General features: G+C 35.5%; 2 long non-coding RNA genes across 2 annotated transcripts; one reads left to right on the forward strand and one right to left on the reverse strand.

Moving 5' to 3' along the window:
* The first annotated feature begins 7,032 nt into the window (after positions 1 to 7,032).
* LOC135774496 (uncharacterized) lies at positions 7,033 to 8,833 on the forward strand. The gene is made up of 2 exons (XR_010543700.2): positions 7,033 to 7,104; positions 7,439 to 8,833. It is a non-coding gene; the product is annotated as an uncharacterized lncRNA (long non-coding RNA).
* Positions 8,259 to 10,179, reverse strand: LOC135774495 (uncharacterized). Its single transcript, XR_010543699.1, has 4 exons — positions 10,050 to 10,179; positions 9,850 to 9,918; positions 9,640 to 9,751; positions 8,259 to 8,779 (listed from the first exon to the last, which is right to left on the reverse strand). It is a non-coding gene; the product is annotated as an uncharacterized lncRNA (long non-coding RNA).
* Between the last annotated feature and the right edge of the window lie 3,428 nt (positions 10,180 to 13,607).

A 13,607-nucleotide genomic window follows, 5' to 3' on the forward strand; every position in this document is an offset into this window, starting at 1 on the left:
CACAAAATCATGTAGGTATATTCTTAAAGCGACGTCGGTTTTGTTACACCATAATGTATGAAAAATAAATCAGTATATACTATAAAGATTCACTTTGCTATCATTTCCAACTAATGTTGATTTATTGTGTTGTACGCAAAACATCTGAACTTCAGTCAGCTTTTTGGGGGACTGAGCATTAATTTACTTTTTAAAGATTCCAACATCTAGTTGATTTTGAAAGATTCCGACATCTAATGGATGTTTAACCCTTACCTATACATGTTGCTTGGCTCACTGTAAACCCGGCATGCTTACCGTTATGTTTACCTTTAAATGACAGTGAATAAAATAGCACTTACACATAAAAACAAAAAATGACATCACAGAAAACAGTAACAAACCCACTGCGCAAAGTGACGTCGGAATTACGTCTTTTTCATGTAATTTTTGGACGTCCGAATCCGGTCCATAAAAGGGGTTGTTTTGTAACGCCAGGTGACGTCTTTTTTTGGACGTGTTCTGCACGTCTAAAAATGTTGATAACCGTAGGACCGCCGTGTAAGGAAAAGAGACATGAAAAAAGCGAAAAGACATGATTGCCTCTGCACTTCACCCATCCACCGCACCGAAACCTTTCAGACATTTCCTGCCGGCTGTGGGATTCGAACTCCCGATCTCCGTGTTACAAACAAGTCTCTCTAACCACTCGGCCACATGGCCATATTTTCAGGTCGTATATAAGGCATTCTTATTGCATTCATATCATAAACAATTTAATATGACAATAATATTATGTTAAATTGTTAGTATGGTCATATACTTTTAATATAACGAACTACACATTTAATTACATATTTTTAATGGTACATTTAGATGAATTTTGTACGTAATTCAGAAAGCAGAAAAAAACAGTACTGTAATAATTATATAGACTATTCGTATGTATTAATCATGTTGGTACAATAATGCTGATATTTGTAAATAAACACATTTTTATAGGCCTAATCATGTAATATAGACATAGACCTGTCATAGACGTCCAAATGACGTCCAAAAATTACCCAGTTTAAACGTCAAATGTTGCCCGTAAATATGACGTCCAAATGACGTCCAAAAAATTACCCAGTTTAAACGTCAAATGTTGCCCATAAATATGACGTCCAAATGACGTCCAAAAAATAACCCAGTTTAAACGTCAAATGTTGCCCGTCAATATGACGTCCAAATAGGGTCATGGTGGGACGTCCAAATAGTGGACCTAGTTTGGACGTCGAATACATGTCCAGAATTGGTCATGGACCTACGGACCCAATATAGACATGATCTGCACGTCTATCCGACGTCCTGTGTTTAGTGGGAACCATCTGGTAAATTGTGTGTTGTAGAACAACAAGTGAAATCTATGTGTTAGTTTAGATAAAAAATACCCTGCTTTATTATATACAGCTCCACAAGACAAAACAAAGATCTCACGTAGTCCATCATGTTACACCGGCAGTTTGATTATCGTGACTTCCGTGTCCTTTAGTGCACTAGCGGCATTATGGGAATAGTAGTCATTTTCAAGGCGAATTGAATGCTGTACATGTTAAAGGTGCATTGTGTTACTTTTGAAAAAGATCCTTGACAAAAATGCTAAATAATATACATATCTATATTATCAGTGGTGTATAAGGACCTTACATAATGAACTGAATTGTTTTTATTACCTAAGAACGAGCCATTTTCATGGAAGTCCACGTCATATACAGTAGCCCTAATCGTACAAACTGCTCTACAGAGCATGCTTCACCCCTACGTTGTTTCAGACGATGACATGTCTATCCTGCGATAGCTATCATATGCGTTTTAAAATTGAAGTCTTTTGCAATTTACAATCTCACCACTAGATACCACTAAACTCTACACACACCACCTTTAACTGGCTACTGTTTCCAAGATGCATTACGATCTAAGCCATCGCACTGGGAGAGAGAGTACATCATGAGACATATTATTTGTCATTTTATTAGTTGTTGTTGACACAATTTAATGTAAAGTCTAAGATCTTATTAATTTATAAAAAATAACATCTTAAAGATAACTATTAGGACTCAAACTAAAAACCAGCGTATTAGCTGTGTACATCATGAAACTGATTGTATTTAATGTGTTTTACAAGTTAAGAAAAATTGAAGAGTTCCACATAAGAAGCAAGAAATCCTTTTCCTACGGGTGTGTAGAGCGAAGAGGATAATAGAGAAAATAAAGAAAAATGTGTTTTACCATGAAAGACCTTTCTTACTGACACTTTAATATTCTATAGCTTCATGACTCACACCGCTGACTATGTGATGGGGGGCGTGCGAATTGCTGTGTTTAGAAGGGACGGGTCAGGATTTTTAGGTTTCAAATCAGAGCCTGAAACTTGGAGCTCTTACTACTCAGATACGACGCTCTTGCATGTTCGTATAGCGGCAAATTTGAAGGCTACTTTCAGGAATTCTCCATTAAATTGTTTAAAGCAAAGTTTTTAACATGGCATAGCTCAACTGTGCAGGATTCAAGGAGTTGCAGACGCTATTTTTGAGGAAGGTGCAAGCACGACCGGAAGCTTAACAAAATCAGGGAGAGACTTGTGGACGTACTTTGTGTAAAGTTGTCTACGACGCTGCGGACTCTTGAAAGGAGAGAACAAATGTCACTTGAGCGTGATCACAAACGCAAGATGCCGTACGCGCGCGGTCCTCCAGTTTTTAAAGAAATGCTTTCAGAACACTGCAGGAGTGAGCTTGTTAATCTTTTTTTATGCGGTAATATCTGCAAATGCTGATGTGTGCTTGCTGCAAAATTACTGCGAAACTGATGCCATGCGTGTAACCAACCTCAAGAAAAAAACAGATGTCATGAAAAGTCTGGACAAATCTTTTGATAAGATGGTTCAAGTGTCTGTTAACGCTGATGAACCGATCAATGTGTTCATCAAAAAAGCCCTAGATGCTATGTATGAATGTGATGATGAGGAGGAGTTTGACATTGCTAACATCCTCCTCATGTCTGCATATGTAATAGATGTATGTGTTGCCGTAGCGACAAAGAAGGACCAAATCAATGTGCGTGAAATTGTTGAAATTGCTGCTGACTTTCTGATCGACAAGGGTCTTGGCACATGCATACACTTTCTATTGTATCTAGACAACATCATAACCTTTGGTGATGATTGAAAACAATGCGAGTTCCTGGGACACCTCGTACACCTGAAAACACATTCACTTTTTTCACGACCTACCTTTAAACATTTGAACATGGTCTTTTAATTTTTCTTCACCTTCTTTCCATCTATAGGCTGCTTATTTGATAAGTTCTGGTTTCAGCTCTTAGAAAGTTTGTGATAAACGTTTGTGTGAAATGTTACCACTACATTCGGTCATTTGGACTTGTAAACATCTTGTTCATACAAAGTGTGACACTTGTTATGTTATGTAAAAATAAAGTGACTTGCATCAGTATGAAAAGCTAAATCCGCATGCATGACTTGACACAATTTTGGTGATTTTTACATAGACACGTCAGTTACTTTGCATAACCTATATAACTCTATGAATCCTGTGCTTCAATAACTGAATCATGCCAACATTTTTACTCAAGAATTTTAACTTATCAGGACCATTTTTAAGCACATTACAATATACCTTCATTTATTTACCATTCGTAAAACATGCGTAGTTGCAACACGACCATTCAGTTAGACTTTACATTTCTAGACTGTGTTTTTTCTCAAAGGTTGCTAAATATTTACAGACAACACAATACACCTAAGTGTATCTAAACAATGGCAATCGGGAATACCAACGTTTGCAAACAAGTGTAGTTAAGCATTTTGATTTTTGACATGATTCACAGAAAGCAACAGTGAATCATCAAAACGTTGCTAGTTTTTTAGTTTCCGAAAGTTTAACTTTTTACTTGCAAACAAACCAAGAACGTTATTCATCTGAACACTTTCACCAAAACTATGTCTTTGTTGTATTTATTTAGACAATATTTTGTTTTCATAGTTTTGATCTGTTCATGTTAAATTTCTTCTGTATATCTTCTAAAGACAAATATGGTCATTGTCCTTGGGTTTTTCAGATTTCATAAACCTTTGAAACCTTCTTTGTCTTAATGCCATCAATGTATTTATTACTTATCCGTTATTTGCTATACTGTATGTCATATTTTTGAGTTTACACCATTCATTTTTATAAAAAGTTTCAGAAACTCACATTTACATGGAATTATGATACATTTTACTTTTAATTGTCCCCAGGAGTGAGTGCTGGTTTAACATGAGTAAACTGTAATCATGCCGCAATCCTGAAGGTTTATAAGCCAAACAAGAGTCCTTCAACACCTCACACATCATATTGATTTCGTTTAACTGAAAAACTGTAAAATTATGTACAGACCAGTTCAAATGGTAAAAACAGTAGTAAGAAAACAAATAATGTTTAACTAGTACAATCGTCACTTATAGTTTTGTCATATATTGATGATATGATGTTTTATCTTTCAGGTATTTGTTGAAGTATTTTGGCACAACTGTTTATTCCAATCTTTAAACAGCCATACATGACAAGAGTTTTTTGTTTTTGTCTGAAGCGACATTAAGCATCTTATCTACAACATCGCACTGTAAATTTATAAAAAATTATACAAACCATCCTCAACACAATATACTGAAGATGCTGTAAAGTGTTTAATCACATGGTACTGATATCACATGATACATTTTCAAACAAATTCAAAGTTACATTTCACTATGTTCGCATCACAATTTACAAGCACTTAACAAACATTGTCTGGTTTAGTCTTATTTTTTAAGCGCATTGATACCGTTACACTTAGCATGCACTGCACTTAATGTTGAAAGATTACTCAGTACACGTTGTAATGTTTTAATCACTTGGTACTGATTTTACACGTTTTACATTTTCATAACAATTTATACTCTACTTTTCACCGTCTCCACTGTTTCACAATAACAGATTTAGTAAGTATATACTTCACTATGTTGTGGAGTTGTTTTAGTGCCATTTTTAGAGGTAAGCTGCACATTAACTTGAGTACTGTACTTACTGTGAGTACCGTGTTTTTTGGTATCTGTACTTTACGTTATTATTTTCTAAAGAAAAAAATCCTTTAACAACGGTGTTGTTTAATTGTTGTAGCATTTTTGTACGTAGTTCTCTCAATACATTATGCCTCTGAAGCAACCTACTGAATACACTGACTAGTTTGTAGTCAGTTATCTTTGGAATAACGAGCTTGATGAACGATACACACCCTATAGAAATTAAACAAAAACAAGGTCATTAATAAAGGCATCTCCACTTTTTATTTAAAACTATAAAAGTTACACGATAGAAAAAGTCTTACACTCATTTACATTTGAATGAAAAATATCTTACTGTTCACGTCAATATAATTTAAACAGGTACTTGGGAGTCAAAAGTTGTTACTCTGTATGAGGTTTGAAAGTCAGCGGATGATTTTCGAACACTAATCGGTGATGTCAAAATAGGCAAAGGTGATTATTTGACACAGTGCCTACCAGTGGTCATACTTAATAAAGTCTACTGCAGTTTTCTGAAAAGATTAAACATTTGTTTCATTCTAAATGTTTGTTTGTTTATATCACAGCCTTCAAAACCTAGCCTTTACCCTGTGTAAAGTATGTAAAGTTTAAATTTCTGCTAAAATCTTAAATTGGATATTGTTGGTCTTTCATACCTACAGTTTCTATTATGTTAAGTGCAATGATTTAATTATTTTGCCTGCCAAGTGACTTATGTCAGGTTCAACAATCACAATAGTTACATTGGCACGCAAAACATAGATAGGCTTATTAAGTCAACCCCTTTCATACATGTTTTAATCTTTATCTTGTCAAATAAACACAATATAAAAACCTTTCTTTTATATCATGTTTTTTATTTGAAAAATATTTGTAACTATTAAACAAGTATTTAAATGAACTCAAGTTAGTCCTATAGACCGTTTCATCGGGCGAACTTGCGGTGACGCAATAAGCGTCAGGTCCGAACTTTACTTCCGTTTTCTGTTTATTTAATGTTCTGACTAGTTGCTGATACTGAACCATTAAAGAAATACCTCGTCGAAAATAATGTTTTGGGTTCCTATGTAATCTATGTGTTGTTTATTTTGCTTGTTATATATATAAACTACTTTAAAAGGACTTTGTTGTTATTTATTCTTCGCAGAGTTTACTGGAAGTTATGTGAAGACCACGAAGCCACTTGTTTATGTTGTTACTGCTGAAACCGTCTATACTTGCATGTTAGACCACATAACATTTACATTTCATTATTTAGCAGGAGCAACAGTTGCAATGAAATCAACAAAAGAGCAAAAGTGTTCTGAAATCTATACTCTCAGTTAACTTAACATATTGTAAACCATTTTTATTTATTGATAGGAAAGAATATGTGAGGAAAGAAGAGGTGAAATAGAAATAAGTGCTTAGTATTCCAGGGTCTGGGTACAGTTGAGAGATGTGTCTTTAGTCGGGTTTTGAAGCCGGCAAGCAACTCATGTATGTATGAATAGTGAGTGTAGGTATTGGTTGCGGTTGTCTTAGGCTAACAGCAGAGTTTTGAATTTAATGCGGCAGCTATACCAGGCCAGTGTAAACTGATAATGCTTAGTTCACACTACATGATTTTAAGCCAGATTTAAGCCCGATTTGCAAATCGTTCGCTCGCCGACAGATCAGGGTGTGATCGGGTGCAAATCGCGGGGGATTAGCGGGCGATCGACGTTCGCCAATCTGTTGGTATGAAAGAGCCAACAACGCATCAAAGACGCTCGCAGACGGCTCGCAGACGCGTCGCCGACACCAGAAAAATATCTAGCTTGTTAGATATCTGGAGCTGTCGCGCGACTCGACCTCCTATGATGTCACGACCTACAGCCAATCCGACGAGGGGTTGACGTCACACGGAAAGATGAGCAGCATGACACCAAGAAAACATTGAACTCTGGCATAAATGTCTGTATGACGTTTAACATATATTTACCACAACTGCGCTGAGAAAAAGAAACGGTGGAGAGAAATAGCAAACGCTGTAAAACAGCCAGGTGAGCAAATGTTATTATTACATTATCTTAATGTTATAGGGTAAAATGTAAATTAATTAGTCATATTTCCATATTATAGAAGCTAGCGTAATCCTATTTTGGGATATGTCTGTAAAACATTATAAAGTGTATAATTCTTTTTACTGTAATTCTGTTTATTGTTATATATTGTGTATTAGAGGATATTCAGTTACATTAAAATCTGCCTTTTGTACCAGTCGAAAGAGCTTGTAAACAAAGGAATAAATTCTCATATTTAGTTTGAATAGACAAATAAAATAAAGTGTGGAGGTAAATATTAACTGGAAACATTGCATTTATTTATTGATTTTAGACTTTACTGTTGCACAAGTGGACTCACAAACAACTAGGGATACATTAACTTCATTTGGGAACCATGGCTTTGGAATTGAGGAATATTAAAGACCCAGTTCTCTTATCACATCTCAAAAGAAGCATAATGGTGATGCTATACAACGCCCAGGAGACTGACAGAAGCGGATCAATGTTGTCACCTGAACAACCTACCCTATGCATATATCATGCATGACATGTGCGGTCCGGTCCCGATGTGTTTTTGTTTACAAACTATTGACTTTACTATGTATTACATTTATCAATAAGGTGATTAAACTTGTTGAAGGGTTTAGATTGAATTTCCCAGTGCTGTTTCATGAAATAAATGGTCTATCGAAAGTAATACATTTAATGCAACAAAGTATAAAAGTATAAAACACATTGTCATATTTTACAAAAAACGCCAATATGAATAGTGCTTTATAGCCTTGCATTGTTGTTTGTGCAACTTGAAAACAATGTAGTACATTTGAATGTATATTATGTGGACAGACAAAATATACATTGTTAAAACACGTGCAGTGCACCACATTAACACAATTAAACATTACAAAAATCCCTATGTAGAGCCCTTTTAAGGGCTGGGTGATATATAAATATCGTAATATAATTGTGTGTGATTGGTTGTTAGATTAATCCACATTGAGTAAAAATGCCCAGAGCTTATCATCACAATCCCCATAAATTTTTAGCATGATCAGATATGTTGATGTTTAGCGCCGTAGTATAGAAACATTGTTAATGTTCTGTGAATAATGAGTGTGGATCAAGAAATAAAGTTAGTATAAGGCACTTAATTGCAACATGCAGATTGCCTTTATTTGTTACATTCCTGCACCTTTTGATTTGTATGCAATTAAAATTAATTGAATAATAACACAACAATAAACAGAATACTTAAAACAATGAAAAAGTGAACCACATTGTGTTCTTTACAAATACAGGACTTTAGAACACACAAGAAAACGAATGTCCTAAACTGACAATAACTGGCTTTAATCTGCTGTTTGCAGGGATAACTCTACATCAGTTCCTTTTAAAATGTGTTGAACTTGCCAATAAACACTACACGCTGGTGAGACAAAGTAGTCCCGCATCAGATTGCGTTGCACTTTTGCTGTTGCCATACAATTGCGATGTGAGGTGGTGTTCATCGGTTGAAAAGCACCCGTCCCACGATTCTTCCATTGCCCATCAACCATGTTTTGGTCAGCAGTCTGCTACAGCTGGAGTGGTAGCAAGTACCCCAAAGCAATGTGGAAACTGCCACTTCCTTTCGAAGTCCACGGCTATGCCACTCTCCTTCCGTTGATGGTGTCTAAAACAATAGGACACACCAAATGTCACTGATTAAATTATTATATATTCAAGACTACAGTTTCCAATGGATTTATTTGCATAGTTATATGTAGAACAAACACCTTGGGTCTCATTTATAAAACTGTGTGTAGGATCCTTACTAAAAGTCTATGTATGCACAAAAGCCAAAAATGGCATATGCCAAAAAATATAGACAAAGCAATGTTCCCTTTCTGCAAGTGTGCGTACATTAATTATCTTCTGATCCCACCATGCAAGCCTATTCTCCCATTAAGTTTTTTTTTTTTTTTTAAAGATCACAACATTTGTGTGGTAACTGGCGTACGCATGTTTCCAGAACTGTTTTGTGCATACGCATGCTTTTTAAATGAGACCCCTTCTTACTTAATCCATATAAATAAGTATAAAGATAAACTAGGGACTAAACAACATGTAGAATAACAAATATTAGAATATAAGGTTTGGAAGTAATTTTATATTTATTGCTGTGTTAACATAATTCATGTTTATACACAAAATACTTTAATATACACATAGTGTAAGCTCAGATAAAATTATGAAATTAATGTATACAGGTATGTATAGACATAAAAATAAATATTACTTGTGCTTTTCGGAACTATATCCCTGTTTCTAATAATAGTTTTTACTAAAATACTTTTATCAAAGACAGTCAACTGCTGATGTCCACAATGTTATGGGTGTTCTTTTTTTAAATGAAGTAGTAGATATATATAGATAGATAGATAGATAGATAGATAGATAGCTAGATAGCTAGATAGATAGATAGATAGATAGATAGATAGATAGATAGATAGATAGATAGATAGATAGCTTTATATTTTGTAAAAACCCTACCTTCAAGAAATCGTCCTTTATAACCTGGTACAGAACAGCTATCCAAAACTATTTGTGGGATGGTGCTGGTCCCCCATCCTGGACTTGAACCTGAGGGACTTGAACGTGTCACCTGCATGACACCAAAAAGTTCAAAAACATACCCAGACAGAAAAAAAAACGTAATGACAACATTCAGTTCATATTCGTTTGAAATTAAATCACATAAACCTGTTGCATAGAATCGCAGGGTCAAAGACAAACGCTCTCCAAGTCATGCTTTGCGAAGCCTGTCCTATTCTATTTGAACGATAATTAAATCAAGAAACACAGCTTTTAAACACAGTAGACAACACGTTGATATTTTAAATGTGATCATAGCCAAACATAAGCATGCAGCTATATTTCCTATATAAACAAGCTGTACTCACCTCCAACTCTTAAATCCCTGCTGTCCTCGTGTGGTGTTGATCCACCTCTCCACATACACATCTCTTCATTTTTTTCTTTTGCGGCTTTGCATCGCGCAAACGGTTTGCAGCACGAATTTCTGTCTGAAGTCTATAGACGGTTTCATTGGACGCACGTGATACACGTCTGGATCCGAACCTTACTTCCGGTTTCGTTTTTTTAATGGTCTGACTAGTTACTAAACTGATCTCTTGAACGAATGCCTCGTCAAAAATAACAAATGTTTTGGTTTCCTAGGTAATCTATGTGTTGTTTTTTTGCTTGTTATATAAATAAATTACGTTTAAAGAACTTTGTTGTTATTTATTCTTAGCGGAGTTTACCGGAAGTTACGTGCGGACCGTGACAGCCGCTTGTTTATATTGTTACTGCTGAAACGGTCTATATATACAAACAAAAGTTTTGCGCGTCGTCTTCATTCTTCTTCTGTGGGTTTACTGGTGCGCGTGTTGTTTCGCGTCATTTCCGGTTTGTTTTATCGCGTGATTTTTCGTGACAAAACGTGGTTTGTGGACAAGATAGAATCGCTGGGTGATAGAGTTGTTCTCAACTCGTGTAGTGCGTTACCTCCTGTTGTGGGGCAGTCACGTTATGTCGTGTGGTGTGAACTGATCAACAACGTGAACACTCCTGATTTCACAGAGAGCAAGTCATGTAGTGTGAACCGCACAGTTCGGACCAACGTTTTAAAGTCATGTAGTCTGTACGAGCCTTAAGGAGAGGTGCAACGTGCTCTCTTTGGGTCGTTATGTCACAGCGTGCATTCTTTTGCGAAGCCAAATGTAAATGAGTGTAAGACTTTTTCTATCGTGTAACTTTTATAGTTTAAAATAAAAAGTGGAGATGCCTTTATTTTGTTTAATTTGTGTAATGTGTGTATCGTTCATCAAGCTTGTTATTCCAAAGATAACTAACTTCAAACTAGTCAGTGTATTCAGTAGGTTGCTTCAGAGGCATAATGTATTGAGAGAACTACGTACAAAAATGCTACAACAATTAAACAACACCGTTGTTAAAGGATTTTTTTCTCTAGAAAATAATAAAGTAAAGTACAGATACCAAAAAACACGGTACTCACAGTAAGTACAGTACTCAAGTTAATGTGCAGCTTACCTCTAAAAATGGCACTAAAACAACTCCACAACATAGTGAAGTATATACTTACTAAATCTGTTATTGTGAAACAGTGGAGACGGTGAAAAGTAGAGTATAAATTGTTATGAAAATGTAAAACGTGTAAAATCAGTACCAAGTGATTAAAACATTACAACGTGTACTGAGTAATCTTTCAACATTAAGTGCAGTGCATGCTAAGTGTAACGGTATCAATGCGCTTAAAAAATAAGACTAAACCAGACAATGTTTGTTAAGTGCTTGTAAATTGTGATGCGAACATAGTGAAATGTAACTTTGAATTTGTTTGAAAATGTATCATGTGATATCAGTACCATGTGATTAAACACTTTACAGCATCTTCAGTATATTGTGTTGAGGATGGTTTGTATAATTTTTTATAAATTTACAGTGCGATGTTGTAGATTAGATGCTTAATGTCGCTTCAGACAAAAACAAAAAACTCTTGTCATGTATGGCTGTTTAAAGATTGGAATAAACAGTTGTGCCAAAATACTTCAACAAATACCTGAAAGATAAAACATCATATCATCAATATATGACAAAACTATAAGTGACGATTGTACTAGTTAAACATTATTTGTTTTCTTACTTCTGTTTTTACCATTTGAACTGGTCTGTACATAATTTTACAGTTTTTCAGTTAAACGAAATCAATATGATGTGTGAGGTGTTGAAGGACTCTTGTTTGGCTTATAAACGGCATGATTACAGTTTACTCATGTTAAACCAGCACTCACTCCTGGGGACAATTAAAAGTAAAATGTATCATAATTCCATGTAAATGTGAGTTTCTGAAACTTTCTATAAAAATGAATGGTGTAAACTCAAAAATATGACATACAGTATAGCAAATAACGGATAAGTAATAAATACATTGATGGCATTAAGACAAAGAAGGTTTCAAAGGTTTATGAAATCTGAGAAACCCAAGGACAATGACCATATTTGTCTTTAGAAGATATACAGAAGAAATTTAACATGAACAGATCAAAACTATGAAAACAAAAGATTGTCTAAATAAATACAACAAAGACATAGGTTTGGTGAAAGTGTTCTGGGGCCGTATTCACAAAGAATTTTAAGGCTAAAAGTAGCTCCTAACTGGCGAATTTAGGAGCAACTCCTAAAAATAATGGGCGTGTCACTCCTAACTTTAGGACTCCTAATTTTTTTCACTAAAAGTAATTCACGAAGCATTTTAGCCCTAAAAGTAGCACCTAAGTCTGGGACAGCTTAAAAGAAGTCGAGAGGACTCCTAACTCACTAAGACCTATTCACAAAAGATCTTAAAATGCCTTAGGTGCTGATCCTCCTTAACATGGACAGTTTCACCAACTCAAAAGCATTGCACATAACACTTAAAAGCACACTTTAATGTAAGCATATTGTTTATGACATTTGTTTCATAATTCATTACATTCATGACAAGCAGGAAGTTTTTTACAATTACATGAAACAATAATGAAATTAAATATTTAATATTATAGGCATACCTGTTGCCATGCTAGTATGTTTAAAGGCTGCAATCTCAACCCTCTACTGCGATTGTAATGCATACCACCGCCTCTCGCATTCGTCCGGGGTCCGCGACATAAGCGGGAATGCTGCATTGATCTGCAACAAATCCTCTCCCCAGTGATGCGCGGGTTGATCCGAAATGAGCGGATACATGCGGTCACCGCGGTTACGAGTCATCCAAAAATATATTTTATGATATTCGGGTCGCGTTCCGTCGGGTCATTTGAAATAAAGATGGCAATTAACTATTAAACAATTACTACTTAAAAAAACGGGGCCAGGCCGCCAGGGAGAGGGCGGGTTATTTGAAAACGTTGGTCGGGTGCCAGTTGTTTTGTACATTGACCCGCGCATCACTTTCTCGCATGTCTCAGGCTTAGTTTTGCTTGATATCTCAGTGCCGAATTTCCCTTTTATTACGTGTCTTTTTTCCAGCACCAACTGGGCCAGCAACAGTAACTGATCCTGCATCCATTTGGGCTTTCTTTTTCGTTTTGGCGAGTTCATAATCCACCATCATTTATTTATTACATTATTAGGCAGGCTTCTTTAATATGGGCAACATTTCCTTGCTTTAAGTAGTCTATTTAGGCTAATAGGATGTACATTAATCAAGCAATTGTTAATGCAATGTCGTTTTTTATTATTAGGCAATTGGCGGTTTTCATTTGTATTAGGCTACCTTGATTTAATTTAATTAAATTCACGACTTTTCTTTTATATATGCATTTCGATGGCATTACTATTATTATTTTGTATAGGACACAGACATATTTCGATATTGTAATTCCATGATTTGGTGCGTCTGTGTTATGTTCCGCAAGACAGCCCTGTCATCTAACAACCAATCACCGTGGTCATTG

The sequence above is a fragment of the Paramisgurnus dabryanus genome, chromosome 5 (genome assembly GCF_030506205.2).
Source record: "Paramisgurnus dabryanus chromosome 5, PD_genome_1.1, whole genome shotgun sequence".
In the NCBI taxonomy this organism is placed as follows: domain Eukaryota; kingdom Metazoa; phylum Chordata; class Actinopteri; order Cypriniformes; family Cobitidae; genus Paramisgurnus; species Paramisgurnus dabryanus.